Consider the following 6781-nt stretch of genomic DNA (forward strand, 5'->3'; position numbering starts at 1 on the left):
CCCTCTGCCCCTCTCTCTGCTTGTGCTCTCTCTCCCAAATAAATAAATAAATAAAAATCTTAAAAAATCATAAATATGTGTGTAGATATAAAACACATTTTTTCTCATTTAAAAATGTTTAAATCAAAATTAATAACAATGTATTGAGGACTTTATAACACATAAAGGTGAAAAGTATTACAAGAATATGCAAAAGATTGGAGGTGGGAAATGAAAGCATACTGCTGTAAGGTTTTTCTACTGTAGGTGAAGGGGTATGATGTTGTTTGACAAGAGACTGAAGCAAGTTGAGGATGTCTATCCTAAGTCTTAGAGTAACAGTGAAAACAGCAATGCCAACAACAAGAAAGACGAGAACCAGAAAAACAGAGAGGCACAGCTCATAAACCAAGACTGGATATAAAATGGAATAGTAAAAAAAAAATCTGACCCAAAACAAGAGAAAAGAAGCAAAGACCAGATGTGGCAAATGTAAAGCAAATAACAAGATGGTATATTTACATCTAACCACATGAATAATTTTTTCATTTATTTTCTTCATTTTTATCGAGATATAACTGACATATAGCATGGTAAAAGTTTAAAGTGTACAGCATAGTGCTTTACATATATTGAGAAATGATTACAATAAATTTAGGTAGCATCCATCATCTCCTATAGACACATACAAAAAAAGGGAAAATAAAGGCTTTTTCCTTGTGATGAGAACTCAGAATTTACTCTCTTAACAGCTTTCAAATATACCATATTGATAATTCACATTGATTTTAAAAGTTCTAAACTTTTAAACTTCAATTAAGATGCATAGACTGTCACATTGGACAAAAAAGCAAGATGCAGCTATTTGCCAGATGCAGGTAACCCACTTTAAATATAAATACAAAGACAGGTTAAAAGGAAAAGGATGAATAAAGATATATCATGCAAGTACCAATCAAAAGACAGCTGGAGTGGCCACATTCATATCAGACAAAGTAGATTTCAGAACAAGGATGATTGCCAGGCACGAAGGGAGAAAATACATAATAACAAAAGGAGTCAATTTATCAAGAGAAAATGATAATTCTAAATATACGTGCATCTAATAACTAGAGCTTTGAAATACACAAAACCTGATAGAACTGAAAGGAAAAACAATTGGCCAACTTGACCAACTGAATTAAAACATTATATCCAGCAACAACAGAGTGTACATTCTTTTTTGAGTACACATGGAATTCATCAAGAAGGACTATATTCAGGGCGTAAAACAAGTGTCAAAACACTTATGATGATGGAAATGACACAAAATAAGTTCTTTGACCATGATAGAATTAAAGTAGAAAACAGCAACAGAGATATGGGGAAATCCCCAAATATTTAGGAATTAAACAGCACACTCCAAATAACCCATGGATGAAAGCATAAATCACAAGGAAAATTAGAAATATTTTGAACTGAATGAAAACAAAAATATATAAAAATTATAGGATACAGCTATTGAAATGCTTAGACAGAAATTTCTATCTTCAAATGCCTATGTTAGAAAAAGATCTAAATCCCACTTTAAGAATTTAGAACGGGAAGAACAAATTAAACCCAAAGTAGCCAAGAGGAAAGCATAAAGATAAGAACAGAAATCAATGGAATTAAAAACAGAAAGACGATAGCCAATTGTTTCTCTGGATGAAGATACAGAAATGACAGTACCCCATGGATAATGTTGAGTTTGGTTTCCTTGGAAGTGTGATGCAGAGCAATGCTTCTCAAACTGAGCACATGACATGCAAGGATATGCAAAGCTACAGATAAAATTGTACATCTTCCTAGAGGATCATTTTTATCAGGAAGTTGGGGGGGAACATCCTGTTATGGTAAATATGAAAATCAAATACAATACAAAAATGTACCTAGATTTTTAAATTGCAGTGAAAACACACAATGTAAAATTTACCATTTTAACCATTTTAAGTGTACAGTTTAGCAGTGTTAAGTATATTCACATTGCTGTGAAACAGATTTACAGAAACTTTTCATCTTGCAAAACTGAAACTCCATACCCATTAAACAGCTCCCCTTCCCCATCCCCTTGGCCCCTGGTAGCTACCACTCTACTTTCTGTTGCTATGAGTTTGACTACTCTAGATACCGCATATGAGTGGAATTGGACGATATTTATCTTTGTTATTGGCTTATTTCAGTTAGCATAGTGTCTTTAAGTTTCAGCCATATTGTAACATGTGACAGGATTTCCATTCTTCTAAAGAATTGTATGAATTCCATTGTACAAATACACCATCTGTTTATCCATTTACCCATCGGTGGACATCTGGGTGACTTCGTGCCTTTGGCCAATGAGAATGATGATGATAGGAACATAGGGACATGATAGAGAGTTAGCTCGGTCCACTCATTTCCATGTATCCCAAGGATCAGCTTTCACTCTTCTCTACCGTTAGGCTTACTTTGGTAGAAAAGTTTGGGAACTCCTGGTGTAGTAGTGAAAAACACGGTCTTTAGGATCAGTACAACCTGGATTTATGAATACTAGATCTGCTATGAATTACCTCTGCGACTCTTGGTAAGTAACTAAACCTTTGGAAGTCTTACTTACCCATCCGTAAGATGAAGAGTCAGTAACTACCGTAGCTACAATGCTTAGCACTTTGCCTGGCACACAGCTAATGCTCAATAAATAGTAGCTAGTGCTAGTCTATTGTTGTTTTCCGTAAATGACACCAAAGTCTGTTCCTCTTCCTCATGCTAACATTATCATAATACTGTCTTCATGATTTGGAAATATCGTGTCCACCCTTACTTCTCTTCAGAGAAGTATCCTCTTTGAAGAATTTTCCTCTCCTATCTTCACCCTTACTTCATACCTGGCTCTCATGTATCTTCAATAATTACTTGCATGTGATGTTAACAAATTCCTGAAATTTGTTTCCTTCTGCTATAGGTGATTTCTAGTTGGCTTCTAGCTCTTCAAATGTGATGCTCACTTACATGTCCCGCTTTTGAGAATCCACATGGGTCTGGCCATTTTAGCAAGCCATTTGGCAATATGTAACATGGCCCTTAAAAATGTCCATACCCCCCAAAGTCCATACCCATTGATTTAGTTATATTCTTTCTAAAAATCTAATCTAAAGAAATATTCTGAAATACAAAGCTTTATGAACCTTAATGTTCATCAAAGTGTTAAATATAAAAATGCAAATAATGTAAGTGTCTAGCAAGAGGGAAATACTTTAAAGAGTAGGGAACAGTTATATAGTAGGTGTTTATTAAAATTTTAATGTTTATAGGGAGATTGATTCAGCAGTCCCTATGAAATAAAAAAAATTATTATATAGTCTTAAGTGGAAAAAACAAGATAATTCTCAACCACACAAAATTATGCAGGCATAAACACAGCAACATGCTAGTTTATGTTTTAGTCTTTCATTCTACTGAGATCCTATTATGGGTTAGGTCTCGTGCAAGGTTCTGAGGACACAGATACAAACAGTTAAAATTCTTATTCTGAATGCAGTCTAGCTGAGATGAAGTTTTAAAATACTGTGATAAGTCAAGTATATGTTTCATGGGAATGGAGCCGAGAGGGCAGGCTTCACTCTTTGGTGGAGTGCGAGCAGGGTGACAGGCAGATGTTACACAGAGGAGTGATGTCTGAGCTGACTTTGGGAGGATAACTAGGAAAGGTCAGGACAGCAGAAAATGGGAAGAAAAGGATGGGGGAAAGGAGTAGAGAGCCCTTCCAGACCAAGGGAAGAGCATGTGCAAAGGTAGGAGTGTCACACGGCATTCTGGAAGTGACAAGCAGCTCCCTTACGCGGGGATTTATAGTAATAAGGGGAAGTTCCAACAGCGAAGGATTGGCAGGATTCTTCATGTGACCCAGGAGGGTGGGAGTTAACCAGTATGGGCTTGGTCCTGTGAGTGGTAAGGAGGATTTAAGACAAGAGAACAGCGCACTTGTAATTTGGAAGGTCATTTTGACAGCGGTGGGGAAGGGGCTGTGGCTAGAAGCAAGAGTCTGGTGGGGAAAGTACAGGAGAAGACCAGGTGGGGTGAGAGCCTGCACTAAGAATGTGATAGTGAGGGAGTAGAGGGAGGGATGGAAACAGGAGGAATCAACAGAACTTGGTGACTGTATAGAGAGATTTCCATGTTTCTGGCTTGAGCAGGTGGGCAGATGGTGGTGCCATCATTAAGATAAGAGCATGGGAGGAGGGGAAGGATTTGGTTTGGGCTATGGTGACTTTAAGATGTGATTTCTTAAAGTAATATCACTAAGCTGATTTCTAGATTACAGTTAAGTTGCCTACCTTGCTTGTGAGCCATTTTTCATTAACACCATCAAGGAGTAATGGGGTGCCCTGTTTAACAACCGAAGGTGGGGGAACAATTCTGCCATAATTAGACACAGGCAATCTCAGAAGCACTGAGTGCAGTAATATCCCAATACATGGTTAAGTTTAAGTCCTAGCTATAAATACATGTGAAAATATATGCATGAATGTAGAGTAATTAATGCTAAATGTGTTGCACATTTTAACTTGCCTTGAGCATAACTTCAAATTATCATAAGTCATTGTGGTTGCAGGGATTCTGTTTCATAAGTACGTGTTTAGTTTGCATAATGAAACTTTAGATAACTACACTCTACACTTCCCAAACTCCCTTATTGCTAGGTGTCAGTTTACTAATTTCTGACCAGGAAATGGAAATGGCAATACGATTTTTTTTATACTGTTTTTTTTTTTTTATACTGTGTGGTGACTAACATAACATAATAAAATTAAAAAAATAAAATTTTATTTATTTATTTGTGTGAGAGAGAGAGAGTACGCATGCACACGTGTGCAAGTGTTGAGGAAGGGGCAGAGAGAGAAGGAGAGAGAGAATCTCAAGCAGACTCCACACTGAGCCTGGAGCTGGAGACTCAGAGCTTGAACTCACGACCCTGAGATCATGACCTGAGCCAAAATCAAGAGTCGGACAATTAACCAACTGAGCCACCCAGGCGCCCCTCCAGGAAGTGTTTTTAATTGGAGAAGTGTGCCCTTTTTCTTCCCTTTCTTATCTCCTGCTGGATTGAGTGTGGGTGGGATGACTGGAGCTGGGGCAACCATCTTGGATCCTGAGGTGAAAATGGGAAAAGAGGTACACATGGGGGCATAACAAGGTGGCAGAAGCCTGAATCCCTAACACCATGGGCACCAAACATACTTCAGACATATAAAATAGAAATAACACCCCCCTTTTTTTTTTTTGAGTTTTTTTATGTCAGTAACAATTGGATCTAATCATACTGAATTTAATTTCTGTTTTCAGATGTGCCTGGCTGGCTCAGTTGGCAGAGTGCACAACTCTTGATCTCAGAGTCATGAGTTCAAGCCCCATGTTGGGCATGGAGCCTATGTAAAAAAATGTTAAAAAATAAAAATAAAATAATTTCTGTTTTCATTAGTATAATTTACATAAAATTTTTGTCCTCCCTATGGCCTGAGATTGTAATAATGCGTTGAAAGCACTGGAATGATGGATATGAATAAAAGGACTATAAAACTTGTGTTCTATTGGGGAAGAATCACACACCACCAGCTACAACCACAGGTGATAGGTCCCATTTTTGTTTGCTGGAGACACAGAAGAGGGAGTCTTTAGCTAGCTCAGGTAGAGCGAGAATGAATGACATTTAAGCTGAAACCTCCATGTGAGGAGGCAGGTATGGAAGCAGTGTGGGGAGAGGGTATTTCAAGGATCATACAGCATGGGTAAAGGCAATGGGTATGTGCAACTAACAGGAGTATTCTCTGGAAGGCTAGTGTGTTTAGGGAACAGTGTTATCCAGAATGACCAGAATGCCATATGCAATGGGACTGGCATAAGATGAACCTGGAAAGGACCCTGAATGTCAAACTAAGTAATTTGTACCTAATGTATAAGTAATTAAGAGCCATCTAATAATCTGCAAAGATAAGAAGTCTAGTCACAGCTTGCCATGGCAATGATCACACAGTTCCATTTTCAGATCATCTATCTGTGGGCAGCAAAATAGTGAAGGGACTTGCTATAGAAATACAATATAATTACAATTTTTTTCACGGACTCAAATAATTTTTTGGGCAAGAAGTGGGAGTTGGGGGAAGGAAAGGGGGAGAGGGACACACACACACACACACACACACACACACACACACAGAACGTGTACGTGTGTATGTTTAATAGAAGCTCCAGATGGTAGATGAGAGAGAGAAGAAAGCCTGAAGATTTGAATCAGAAAAGATTTCAAAGGAATGGAAGGAAGAATGATGAATTTTGAAAAGTTTAATTAAGATCATGGGACATTTTTGCCTTAGGGAAGGAGAAAACTGTCTCTAAATTTATTTGTAATGAGATCTTCACACTTTCTTCCTAGGTCTATTTTTGTTGCTTCTTTGCAGGTTAATGGTAATAGATGTTAAATGCCTTTTTGATTCAGTTTCTAGAAATGTTACATGCAATATTTATTTAATTCCAGGTTTATGTTTTTATAAATACCCAAGGGAAATTTTATAATTTTAAAATTAAGTTTTGCACTGGAAACAGGAGAAGACAATGGACATGGCATGCATCCCATGTGCCTAGACTATGGCTGGTGCTTAGTCTACCTCACCTCATCTGGTTTACCCATCACTGTAACCCTAGGAGGTAGACATGATTGCACCCATTTTACAGAAGGAGTTGACAGTCTTAGAGACTGAGAATAATGCCCAGGTTCTTTCTAAATGGCAGAACCAGGATTTGAATTCTA

The sequence above is a fragment of the Callorhinus ursinus genome, unplaced genomic scaffold (assembly GCF_003265705.2).
Source record: "Callorhinus ursinus isolate GAN/ISIS: 27379988/994484 unplaced genomic scaffold, GSC_fseal_2.0 scaffold4, whole genome shotgun sequence".
Lineage (NCBI taxonomy): Eukaryota > Metazoa > Chordata > Mammalia > Carnivora > Otariidae > Callorhinus > Callorhinus ursinus.